Source organism: Cibotium barometz, chromosome 41 (assembly GCF_041138505.1).
Source record: "Cibotium barometz isolate CiBa-2024 chromosome 41, ASM4113850v1, whole genome shotgun sequence".
NCBI classification, from domain to species: domain Eukaryota; kingdom Viridiplantae; phylum Streptophyta; class Polypodiopsida; order Cyatheales; family Cibotiaceae; genus Cibotium; species Cibotium barometz.
The window spans coordinates 27,252,258-27,266,206 of record NC_141086.1 but is presented as its reverse complement, the minus strand read 5'-3'; positions in this window follow the sequence as shown (position 1 = coordinate 27,266,206).

Genomic DNA, 13,949 nt, shown 5'->3' with positions numbered 1-13,949 from the left:
GATGTTTTTGGAAAGTGGTTTTCTACCTTTCTTTGACTTGTGGTTGGTAAAGAAACATGGATTTTGGTTATCCAATAGATAAAAACAGTCGTTCCTTTGAACCTTAGCCTTTCATTGCAATTTATGAGTGGAAAACTTCTCTTAAATTTCAAAGCTTCTTTGTCTTTTGGTTATTCATTGCCTTCAAACTTTGCTATCAATCTTAGCTCTAATACGAATGTTAGAGGGTGGAAAGAACCCACTAGAATAATTGCAAAGTATTAGTCACAAAGCATAAAATATAAATTGTACATAACACAAAATTGGGTCCAATTTGCTCCCACACAAAGCCCACACCTCCGCTTGAGGTATTTAAATTATATTGCTTGAAATAATTTGTGGGGCTCAAAATAGTGTCCACTTTTACAAATATATCAACTTCTTCAAAAATAGCTTGCTTTATTGGACGTGCAAGCCAATTTACTTCAAAATAGGTGGAAACCTTGAACCTTATAAATATGTACATCTCTTGTAAAATCAAATATGTACATGGGAGGTTTCACATGTCCCAATAAATATATACATTGATAATAAATACAGATAATATACAAAATGAAATAATGATATCTTGCATTGTCACAAAATCAAATAATATTGGTCAACACCCAAAATTGAGTGTCTCAAAATATTCCTGACCACACCACTAGCTCGCCTCCATTATTCAATCCAAGGATCTGCACTTACATTAACTATGCCAATCAATTAATAAATTAATTGATTAAAAATACAAATAACCATACAAAAATCATAATATTAAGATGATACAACTAATACTCCCATGCATGTATAGAGTCACCCGTGTACACGTAAAGTAAGCTATGATCATCCGGATTTAGAAAGGTGTCCCAATCTAAATCCATCTAGGAGAATTCATAAATAATGAAAAACATGGGAATATGTAATGAAGTAATTATATATGCCTAGGCACATGGAGCTTGGGTCCCATGAGCAGAGATTTGGGACATGGGCATATTGATTAGCCTATGTGAAATGACCGGGAATTATATAAGTGACCTTGGTCTAGGCTATTTTACCCTTTTGCCATCATTTGATATGATAGACATCTTATCTTCTTGAAGCTTATGCCCAAGCTTTCATGGTTGATTCATGCCAATCTGTAAGATTCCTCCCCAGCCTCTCAAAATGTCCAACATCTTCCCCCTGTAATCAATCCCCTCTTCAGAAATATAAAAGATCTTGTCTCTGCTTATTTTGACATAGAGAGAGAAAATATTCTAGAGAGAGAATATTCAAATTTTGAATATTTTTAGATAGAAAAATTTCTCATAATATTAAAATAAATTCCCCTGAAACAGAAATTCAAAAAAGAACTTTCCAATGTACAATTGGAATTAATTGGAAATGGGTATAAAGGACCTTAGCCTTAGGGTCTAGATTTTCAGAAATTTTTGGATTATGGTCCAATTAAGGTTCCTATGGGCCAATAAGATCAATCCATGTGTGGGGAGGAGATAAATCCAATTTATAAAAGAAATTATCCAAAAATGAGTAAATGCTCACATAAGATGAAGAGTTGACTATGTACAAGGTTTATTAGTAAGAAACTATGAGTAAATGCTCACATAAGATGAAGAGTTGACTATGTACAAGGTTTATTAGTAAGAAACTATGAGTAATATAAAAAATATGAGATATTTTGGGTATAATGATTCCATTTTGACACATATGTAAGGAAGGGGAGTCCCTTCAATGCTCACATAAGATGAAGAGTTGACTATGTACAAGGTTTATTAGTAAGAAACTATAAATAATATCAAAAATATGAGATATTTTGGGTATAATGATTCCATTTTTGACACCTATGTAAGGAAGGGGAGTTCCTTCAATGAGGCGCCTAATTCACATGCTTGAATGAGTTTTAAACTAAAAAATAATGTGATATTTTTATCTCTCCTCTCTCTTGAACCAAACCAAATCAAAATGGAACCAAACCGAATCAAAAAGGAACCAAACTAGGTCCAAATCTAGTCCAAATTCAACCAAACTGAAATTGAAAAATTCTAGAAATCAGTTAGCTTTGGTTAGAGCCTCCCTCTCCTATAAATAGAACATGATTCCTTTGAAAAAAAATAGGAGAATTTTACTATACTAGAATTATGCTGAAATAATGCTAATTTTTACTATTCTATAAAATTCTCTCCAAATTGAAGAAATTGGAGCTTCCCTCTTTCTTCAATCCCCATTGGTGGCTCCATCAACATACTTAACCAATTGATTGGTTGGGGGCCTCTATCGTGAACGCCTCATTGAAGGGACTCCCCTTCCTTACATAGGTGTCAAAAATGGAATCATTATATCCAAAATATCTCATATTTTTTATATTACTCATAGTACTCATAGTTTTATATATTTTTTATATTACTCATAGTTTCTTACTAATAAACCTTGTACATAGTCAACTCTTCATCTTATGTGAGCATTGAAGGGACTCCCCTTCCTTACATATGTGTCAAAATGGAATCATTATACCCAAAATATCTCATATTTTTGATATTACTCATAGTTTCTTACTAATAAACCTTATACATAGTCAACTCTTCATCTTATGTGAGCATTTACTCATTTTTGGATAATTTCTTTTACAAATTGGATTTATCTCCTCCCCACACATGGATTGATCTTATTGGCCCATAGGAACCTTAATTGGACCATAATCCAAAAATTTCTGAAAATCTAGACCCTAAGGCTAAGGTCCTTTATACCCATTTCCAATTAATTCCAATTGCACATTGAAAAGTTCTTTTTTGAATTTCTGTTTCAGGGAAATTCATTTTAATATTATGAGAAATTTTTCTATCTAAAAATATTCAAAATTTGAATATTCTCTCTCTAGAATATTTTCTCTCTCTATGTCAAAACAGGCAGAGACAAGATCTTTTATATTTCTGAAGAGGGGATTGATTAAAGGGAGAAGATGCTGGACATTTTGAGAGGCTGGGGAGGAATCTTACATTCTCTCCCACTTGAAAAACGCGAGATGCCCTCATCTCGCAATTTGGGGTTAATTCCGCAAGATGCACAAATATGAGACTAAGAGAAAATTTATTTAAGAGTAACCACCAAGAAAAGTCTCAAAGAGAGCAAGACTCAAGACAAGAACAAAGATTTCAACTTTATTCACTCTTGGAACATATACAGCAAGATAGAAGAACTTTTTATAATTCCATAAGCCCGTCCATCATATGGTCACAAAAGCAGCACTCACAAGCTGCACACGTATAAGGTAACTCATCTATGGGAATAATTCGGCCGGTTATTGCAGCACCTACCTCATTGGTATGAGGTGACCTAATAAAAGGACCTCTAAGAGGCAAGCCGAAAATGGGGTAAAGGCATATCTTCTGGTGAGGAAGAAAACACACAAGTAAGAAGACCCGCTCAAAAAATCCACCATGCCTTGATCTCATCACGCAATAGTATCGGGGACCCAAAACCAAAGCTTCAATAACCATAGCCAAGCGGACATTGTTATACGAAAGTGATGCGCCGACCTCACGGTGTTACCCTAGTTATGTCTCGATAGGTCTGCCATTTGGTCTGAGCTACAGAAGTTCCCAAGTGAGGGAAAAGTGAGCGCTCATACAGTTCTATAAAATCCTTCTTCACAGACTCGCTTGCGTCTTGAAGGTGAGAAATCATCATGGATAAAACCAAGTCCTGCTGCGCCAAGCCATAAAGGAGATTAAGAAGTAAGATATCTTGAAGGTGAGAAATCATCATGGATAAAACCAAGTCCTGCTGCCAAGCCATAAAGTAGATTAAGAAAGAAAGGAGATCGATGGAAGTAAGATTACTGCGAGTGACAAGTAAGAGTTATAACATATAAAAAGGAACTAGCGTAACCTAGAAGCCAACGGGGTATCTTGCCACTGAAGTTTTATCGTCTTTCCATGATTTGGGTTTGGCACATATTTCTATAGAAGGCTTACATGAAATACATTATGAACTTTGAGATGAGGAGGTAAAAGAAGCTCGTAGGCTAAGTCACCTACTTTCTTTGAATTCAGATATGGCCCACAATATCTGGGGGATAACTTCTTATACTTCTCAAGAGATAAAGAACTTCTTTTGGGCCGTACTCGAATGAAGACCAAAACCTTGGTATCCAAAACACCGGTTCTCATTTCTGAACTCATCGTTCTGAATCCTTAAAACAGGTGGGGCTCCTGAGAAGTATTCTGGGGAAAGGGTCTTCCTTTTTAAACAAAATTTTTCTTTTATTTTAGAGAGGGAATAATTATAAGATCAGAAAAGGGAGGTTCTTATTCTTGTATACCTCAAAGGCTGGGGGAAGAATCTTACATTCTATCCCACTTAAAAAAATGCGAGATGTCCTCATCTCACAAAGTAGAGGACAACTCTTTTTCTTAAGATCCAATTTATTCTGGGGTTCCTTATATTCTGGTCAACCCAACAGAATACTGGGATAAATATCCCTTATATAGAACTCATCATTAAATAACAATTCATTCAGATCATATCATTCACATCTTTAACACGATAATGGTCCATTGACCGAAAAATTTCTTTCTGAACATTCTTCCACGGGAATTTCAGTCAAGCAAGTTCTCAATTTGTCATCCCTTAACTTGATCTACCGTGTCAAGTGTTAACAGTAGCAATTTGACAACACAATCCACTAATCTCATAGTGATTTGCTGAAATCATTATCATCATTCTAGATATGAATATCATCACAGGGACTCGTCGCATTCATCCTCATTGTGGTTTCGCTCAGTTTATTACATTTCAACCTATTTTCAGGGATCATCATTTTTCAATTCAGAATCCAAATCAACTCAAAAACAGAATTAAAAATCATATCAACCACATTCGAAATCATCATCTGGATAGCATTAATGCTTATAATTTCAAGTCTTAGATTTACTCGTATATACTGCCGATAAAGAGCTATAGTTATACCCTCGGTATATACGGGTAGTCATGATACTTGTAACTATAAGGTAAATACCATCATGTCTAGGCCTCAAGCAAGTCAGGGTTCCATACAATTGCGGTACTTCCATCTGAAGACCCAATTACTAATTTACGAATTTTCAGTTTGAATATCAAATTGTATGAATTATATCACACAATTACAACCTTTTTGTGCTTCTTGATAAATTTTTGACATATTTGGCTTCTCAGTTGATCTTCATTAGCCAATTCGCTCTGATACCAACTGTGAGATCCCTGTCCCCACTGTGCATCGGATTCGGGGGTGCTAGCAGTGAAAGTAGCACTTCTTGTGCGGGGTAGGGTCCCACACTCGGGGCCTCGCCCACGGATATCCAGACTAGAGACTAATCCATCGATTTTTCCAAAACCGAACCCGGAAAACTTCCTTTGCCCGGAAAGCACAGGCGATTCCACCAGGATAACTTTTTCCTAACGTAGTCAAAAGCCTTAACTAACTGAACTGATCTGACCGAACTCGTAAGTTCCATAGTCAGATCAAGGGACAGATTGCACTTGGATCATAGAGACCAGTGCTTTTTTCCTCATCGTCGAGAGGCTTAGCTGCCGTTGATCCTTTTTCCATAGAACAATTTTTGTCCAAGATTTACTTCATCTATCGAACTAAACAGAAATTGAGTCTCGATTTAAGGATCCATCAGTCCAGCCTATCCAGTCCCATGGGTTAGCTAACCACCCAACCACTGTAGTGATGGGATCCAATTAGGAATTTGGTTAGGTTTTGTCCCAGGTACCAAGGAAAAGAGTTCTCAGGCCCCCTAGCCGGAAGTTCATGCAAACATAAAACTAGTCACACCACTTACACAACATACACACCCAATATGAAATTGCCTTTTTCTCAGCATCAACTAACTTTAAAACAATCCTTTAATGTTACCATTATGTCACTGATGACAATCCTCAAAATCTCTGGTTGAATCCATGTTTCCAATCGTACATTCATCGGTGCACTTATGGCATCATTGGCAACTAGAACGCTCACCACCTGTTCACTCAGGGGCCTTTTCAATAGTTCCTAGCTCATAGTAATCGGCAATATATTCACATAACAAAATAGAATCTCCGTGGAAGATCAGCAAGATCAACCAACAGATCTATATAAAAGAGCCATGGACTCGTCCGTTGAGGACGAGCAAGGTCAATCAACCAGATCCATGCTCGGTTTCAGAAAACAACTCTTACTCCTTATTCCAATATCTTCCACGACGCACGTGTGGGTATCTTCGACGACCCAGAGCCCGAGCATTGTATGGTCAAAAATTATCCAAAAATGAGTAAATGATCACATAAGATGAAGAATTGACTATGTACAAGGTTTATTAGTAAGAAACTATGAGTAATATCAAAAATATGAGATATTTTGGGTATAATGATTCCATTTTGACACATATGTAAGGAAGGGGAGTCCCTTCAATGCTCACATAAGATGAAGAGTTGACTATGTACAAGGTTTATTAGTAAGAAACTATGAGTAATATAAAAAATATGAGATATTTTGGGTATAATGATTCCATTTTTGACACCTATGTAAGGATGTAATAAAGTAGGAACTTTATTCAATAGGGTTAATAATGGGACAAGTCCATGTATAAAAGAGGGGACTTGGACCATGGTTGTAACTTTTGATGATCATTTTTAGAAATGGAAACTTATGTTTCTTGGAGCTCATGGCTTCTCTCTTGGCTTGTGGAAGGCTATTTCCATTCTCTTGGTGAGAGACTAAACACACTTAGGCATCATGTTTACATGGTGATTACTCATATTTTCATGCATTACATCCCTTCATTCCAATTGGTATCAGAGCTCTTGATTTTGATCATGGGCATGCATGGGTTGTTGGGAAAATTTGCTTGAAAATTTGAGTTTCTTTCATTTTTTTTCTCATTTTCTTGTAATCCTTGAGTGATTCTTGACAAATCTTCTCTAATCTTTCTTAATCTCATGGATATGGTGAGCATTTCATGGAAATTGCTTGAATTTTGAGTGATTTTGGCTAATTTTGCCATTTTTGGACCAAATTTTGGGCCTCTGGATCAAAAATTTGGGACAGTCGGGCCAAAACTTAGGGCAAGTGACTAATTGCAATTAACTTTTCTGCTAATCACATTTAGTAATCATCTTCTTCTTCCTCAAGCTTTCCATAGCCATGGGATGCTCTTCCTTTACCCGTTTTGATGCCAAACCTTAGGGTTTTTGTAGAGCTTCTTGAGATCTTTCATTTGAGCCTCTTTCTTGCAAATTTTTTCTCAAGATTTGGGAGCTTGTGAACCTTTCTCCATGGCTGAAAGTTGAGCTTTCATTGCCAAGTTCTACTCAACATAGATGGCTGCAAGCATCATATTATGGTGATTTCTTCTCTCAATGAGCATGGAGACTAGCAATGGGGCTGAATTTTCACTTCCACGTTGAATTTTGGGGCTGATTTTCGCTGATTTTCGTCGCCTCTTCCATGCCTCCTCCAAGCTATGAAGCTTAGCCACAAGCTTCATGAAGGATTGCTAAGTGTTTTAGCCCTTTTTGGTGAGATTTTGGGGAGCATTTCATGGCCAATGGAGAGGGAGAAATGGTGTTCTTTGGCTGCAAATCAGGGAGCAAAAAGAGGCTACGTTTTTCTTCAACAAGAGGCTTCTTCAACATTTTCTACCATTGAAGCTTTCCGGATGACATTGGTGAGTGGTTTGATCAATTTCTTGCAAGTTTGAAGCATTTGGTGGAGCTTGGGAATGGATTAGGGTTGGACACATTCAAACTCCCCTAATTTTCAAAAATTAACGATTAAAGCTTGACCATTCACATGCCAATATTGCTTCTCCATGCATTATTGATGGCAATGGTGAAAGGAATTGATTCCACATGAGCTTGGCCAATTCATAGATCACATTTTGGGGGATTTTCTTCATTATGTCTCATTTGGCATGCCATTGATGGAATAGCAAGCTTATGCAATGTTTTTGGAGTCCCTCATGCTCATCTTGATGCCATATGGACACTATGGATGCTATACATAGCCATGCCAATGCTATGTTTTACACATGGGCATAAGAGAGCATAAGTTTTGGAAGCATGCATTTGTCAATATGATGTGAAAGGGATTGTTGGAATGCAATTGCAAATGCCTTGATTGTGGTTAACAAATGCTTATGCAAATGCCATGGTGAGGGCATTGTGAATTGTTGGTTTGTGTTGGAGCTTTTGGATGATGGATTGAGGCATGAGTCCATGCTTTATTGGTGAGTTCTAAATTGTAAAAGGGGCATGAGTCATGCTCAATACTTGTAAGCCAACAAACTTGTTTTATCATTTGATATTATCCACATCATTTTGTACCTACACTCACCATTGCTACCACTTCAAGTTCTATAGAATCTAGCAATGTGTGAGGGTACCTTGGCATTGGTTGGAGAGGCCAAGGGGAGAATGGCTTGAACTCTTTGTGCCGTGATTGCCTTGGAAAAGCGGTACAAAGGGGGATTAGGTACACCGGTGTGAAGACATGGCCTCAACCTTCACCTTGGAGGAAAACTTGGTGAAGGGGTGAGAAGAGCTTGGCCGGGAGATCGGCAAGCTTCAACGCGCGTCCTCAACAATCCTCACCATCGACTTTGTGGATGCATTTGGGCAATGGGGCCCCTTTTTCCGTCATATTGTGTGGATATTGCAAATGCTTTGATGGACAAAGAGTGCATATGATCTTTCATGACATTGTGGGATACAAAGAGTATTGCATTGTGATTTGAGAAGTTGCATTTTCATTTGAGATTTGGTTCCAATTACAAAGGAGACTATGGCGGAATTTTTCCAACAAGGGAGCCAAACAAGCTTATTAATTGGAGATTTACCCCATGGATACACTTGAAGAGTTATTCACAACTACCAAGGGGAGAAACACCAATCATTTGTAGCCGGATTGAGCTTTGGGACCAAATTTTGGAAATTTCTGGGATTTTACAAAACCCTAATTCAATCCTAGGGTTTTTGGGATTAGGTCCGAGTGATTACACGACTCTATTCTACTCCTTGAGAGTTTTCAAATGAGCCATAGAACCCCTTAATTGGATATCACAATCTCGGTCAAAGTAGTCATGTTGACTTTCTGGTCAAAGTCAAACAGAATATACTTCCACTTTGACTGAATCAAAATGCTTTTAGGGGTAGGTTCTATCTTCCGTTAGCTTTCTATAGAGCCGTCAAAATCCTAATTCCGACATATATTTTGCATTTTAGAGCCAAATTACTACTTTCAGCTGTCCCGCACAAACCCTAAAACAGAGAGTACTTGCCCACACCTAATTCTTACTGTGTTCATTTGGGAGGATAGTAGACACCATTACCTACCCATAGAACCTTCTTTTGTCCAATTCCGACATCATTTGGGGATTCTACCAACATCTTGCATTTTCTTCACTATGCCGAAGGGAAGACCACGCAAGGGTGGGGATGTTGTGCAAGAAATGATCATTGGTGATGAGGACATGGAAGGTAATATGGATGCAAGGGATGCATTCATCAATGAAGACAATGGGGGCAATGTACATAATTAAATTCCTCAAGGGACACAAGCGGCGGTTAACCATGACACCCTCATGCAAATGCTTGTACAACGGTTGGAGACCTTAGACTCCAAGCTTGATTCTCATTTTGAAACATTATCCTCACGGATTGGTGTGATGGAGGACAAGTTTGGGAAGTCTCAAGCACAAGAAAAGCATGGGAATTATGGTGACTATGAGCAAAGAAAAGGCAAGGGCATCTTGAATGAGGATTCCATGAAGGCCGTACAAGAGGATCCATTGGGAGCATCCACTCGGGGATTCATGGCGGATGCACGGAGACCTCTTGTCGAGGAGATGTTTCCTCCTTCTTTTCATTCGGGTTTGTCTCACCTCAATGCATCAAAGGGTCCTACCTCTTCTAGGGCAATGCATTCAAGGGAAGAGGATGAGGTGTTTGTGAATGATGAGGAGATTGCACTCGATTGGAATCAAATGTCCTTTGCCCAAAGACAAAGGGATGCTCACGAGAAGTGGATGGAATTGTCGAATATCATCAAGAGGGATTACAAAGACTTTGCACAATTTATGGAGTCATACTCGAAGATGCAAAGATTCAAGCCCTCTACCCAACATGATAACCCATCCCACATATCTTCCAAGGATGTCAAAGACAAAATCTCACTATCAAAGTTCAAAGGTGACGGGTCATCTCCGCAAGAGTTGGAGGAGTGGGCTACCAAGCTTGACACCTATTTCCAACTTTACCCAAAAAGTGAGCGTGATATGGTACAATTTTCCTCCTTACATCTTGAAGATTATGCTCATCAATGGTGGAGGCACTTGGTCAAACAAGAGAACACGCCATCAACTTGGGAAGGATTGAAGCGGGAGATGAACTTGGCCTTCATTTCACCCTTAGTGCTTGACCGATACCATGAAGAATGGTATGAGCTTTCTCAAAAGGGGATGATGGTGAGAGGTTACATCAAGAGATTTTTGAAGCTTTCAATGTACGTGGAAGGCTTGAGTGAAGACATGAAGATGAAAAAGTTTGTGCATGGGCTTGAACACTTCATCAAGGCGGATGTGTCGGCTCAAAGGCCTAGCTCTCTCAAAGAAGCTATGAGGTTAGCCGAACTCTATGAGCCAAAGTACAAGAGGTCTCAGCCCATGACCTTCACCAAAGACACACTCAAACCAACCACTACTTCTTACAATTTTGGGAAAGGTCCTACCTCTACATTACCATCCTCTAATCCAAGAACTCCTACATCATGTGGGGGTGGACAGCCAAAGAATGGGATACATCAATTTGATGCCAAAAAGAGTAGTGACTTCATGAAGAAGAAGCCCTTTCAACCCTTCAAGAAGACTCAAAGAATGGATGATCCAAAGATTGAGGAGTTGAGAAGCAAAGGGCTATGTTTCAAGTGCAAAGAGAGGTGGTCACCCGGGCATGTGTGCAAATCAAAGAAGATTGTGGCCACTATGATCCTCATGGATGAGGAAGAGAACAAGGATGACTCTCATGACATTGAGGAATGGGAGGATTGCAATGAAGAAGCACATGAGGAGTCACTTGAAGACCATTCTTTCATCACGGAGGATGGTGAGTTTCCGTTTGATCCGGGAGGTGGAGTTAAGGAAAGCCTTGTGGACGGAGACATGCCTACCAATGCAGAAATTTCAGCTTGCATATGCTCTATCTCACAAGAGTTGTTGGCGGGTTGCAAGAACCCAAGCACACTAAGGTTGGTGGGGACCATCAATGGGAGGGTTGCACATATTCTGGTGGATTCCGGGAGCACTCATAGCTTCATCAAATCTAAATCCATCAACTCTCTCAAACTCAACACAAAGAAGTATACATGCTGTAATTTCTGGACAGCTTTGGGAAGGTCTACTATTGGGCCTATTTTTCTACTCCAACAAGCTTCATGGCGTATCCTAATGAAAGATTATGATGTGGGCTACATATGGCTGAGTGTACATATCATTTTCAGCCCAATATATGGAGTCTAAATGAAGGATTTTCAAGGGTCTTCATCGACTAGAAGGGCTGTCATAACAGTCCCACTCATACACTTTGGGCTTGAAGCTTTGTGGACTTGTATACATCCGGATTTTCATTGTATATGTGCTTTGGATGTACTTGAGAACTCTTAACCACTTCCCATTGATTACATTAGAGTCTCATACTTTGAGATTGTACATGTTATTGATTTTGAGGACAAAATCTTTGGGAAGGGATGGTTTGTAATAAAGTAGGAACTTTATTCAATAGGGTTAATAATGGGACAAGTCCATGTATAAAAGAGGGGACTTGGACCATGGTTGTAACTTTTGATGATCATTTTTAGAAATGGAAACTTATGTTTCTTGGAGCTCATGGCTTCTCTCTTGGCTTGTGGAAGGCTATTTCCATTCTCTTGGTGAGAGACTAAACACACTTAGGCATCATGTTTACATGGTGATTACTCATATTTTCATGCATTACATCCCTTCATTCCAAAGGAAGGGGAGTCCCTTCAATGAGGCACCTAATTCACATGCTTGAATGAGTTTTAAACTCTCTCCTCTCTCTTGAACCAAACCAAATCAAAATGGAACCAAACCGAATAAAAAAGGAACCAAACTAGGTCCAAATCTAGTCCAAATTTAACCAAACTGAAATTGGAAAATTCTAGAAATCAGTTAGCTTTGGTTAGAGCCTCCCTCTCCTATAAATAGAACATGAGTCCTTTGAAAAAAATAGGAGAATTTTACTATACTAGAATTATGCTGAAATAATGCTAATTTTTACTATTCTCTAAAATTCTCTCCAAATTGAAGAAATTGGAGCTTTCCTCTTTCTTCAATCCCCATTGGTGGCTCCACCAACATACTTAACCAATTGATTGGTTGGGGGCCTCTACTGTGAACAAAGAATCAAGCAATTTGTAAGATAAATGGTGAATTTTGGTCTTTTCTATAATTTCTCAACGTTTCTCTCTTCTCAACCCCTCTCAAGCTTGAGAAGCTTAATTGGAATGGTTTTATGAATGCTATTGAAGTTAATTGATGAATGATAGTAGAGAATTACATAAATTTTCATTTATGCTTAATTCTAATGGTTTTTATGTAATTTCTCTCTCTCACTCAAGAAATGGTCATACTCATGACCTATTCTCAATCCAAATGAAGCTTTTCATAAAGCTTTTCCTTAATCCAAGATTAATCTATGCTTGAGGCTAAATTAATGGTTTTTTTAATGCTTTATGTCTTCTCTAAAAATGTTATGCCTCATTACAAAAAGGCATTCCCCTCTCTTCTCTAGGAAAACCAACCATTCTCTATCCTAGGTGAATGGTTAATGATTAAATGTCAAGTTTTTATAATGTCATCTTAATTAAGTAGAAAAATGTTTACTTTAAGATAATTTCAATGCTTTTGGTGCACTTTTAATAAGCCTTAAAGACAAAATTTTAAAAAATGGTCAGCCATACAAAGGAGGTTATGGCGAAATTTTTAGAAATTAGTGAAATAAAATTCATCTTTTATTATTCTAAAAGAGTAATCCTTATGGTTTCTATATTCTAAAGTATCATTTTCATGCATAGAAGATGCATTTTGATTATGTGTATAAAAGATTAATTTTTTTATTATTATAAAAGTGATACTTTTATCATAATTGATTTTCATGCATAGAAGTATGCATAAAAGATAAATTTTTATTATAAAAGTGTTACTTTTATCATAATTGGATTTCATGCATAGAGGTATGCATAAAAGATTATTATTTTAATGTAAAAGTGTTACTTTTATCATAATTGGATTTCATGCATAGAGGTATGCATAAAAGATTATTATTTTAATGTAAAAGTGTTACTTTTATCATAATTGGATTTCATGCATAGAGGTATGCATAAAAGATTATTATTTTAATGTAAAAGTGTTACTTTTATCATATTTGGATTTCATGCATAGAGGTATGCATAAAAGATTATTATTTTAATGTAAAAGTGTTACTTTTATCATATTTGGATTTCATGCATAGAGGTATGCATAAAAGATTATTATTTTAATGTAAAAGTGTTACTTTTATCATATTTGGATTTCATGCATAGAGGTATGCATAAAAGATTATTATTTTAATGTAAAAATGTTACTTTCATCATATTTGGATTTCATGCATAGAGGTATGCATAAAAGATATTTTTTTATACTAAAAGTGTAATTCCTACTAAATTGAATTTATGCATAGGAAGATGCATAAAAGATTGATTTTTAATTCAAAAGTGTCATTCTCATCTAAATTGAATTTATGCATAGGAAGATGCATAAAAGATTGATTTTTAATTCAAAAGTGTCATTCTCATCTAAATTGAATTTATGCATAAGAAGATGCATAAAAGATTGATTTTTAATTCAAAAGTGTCA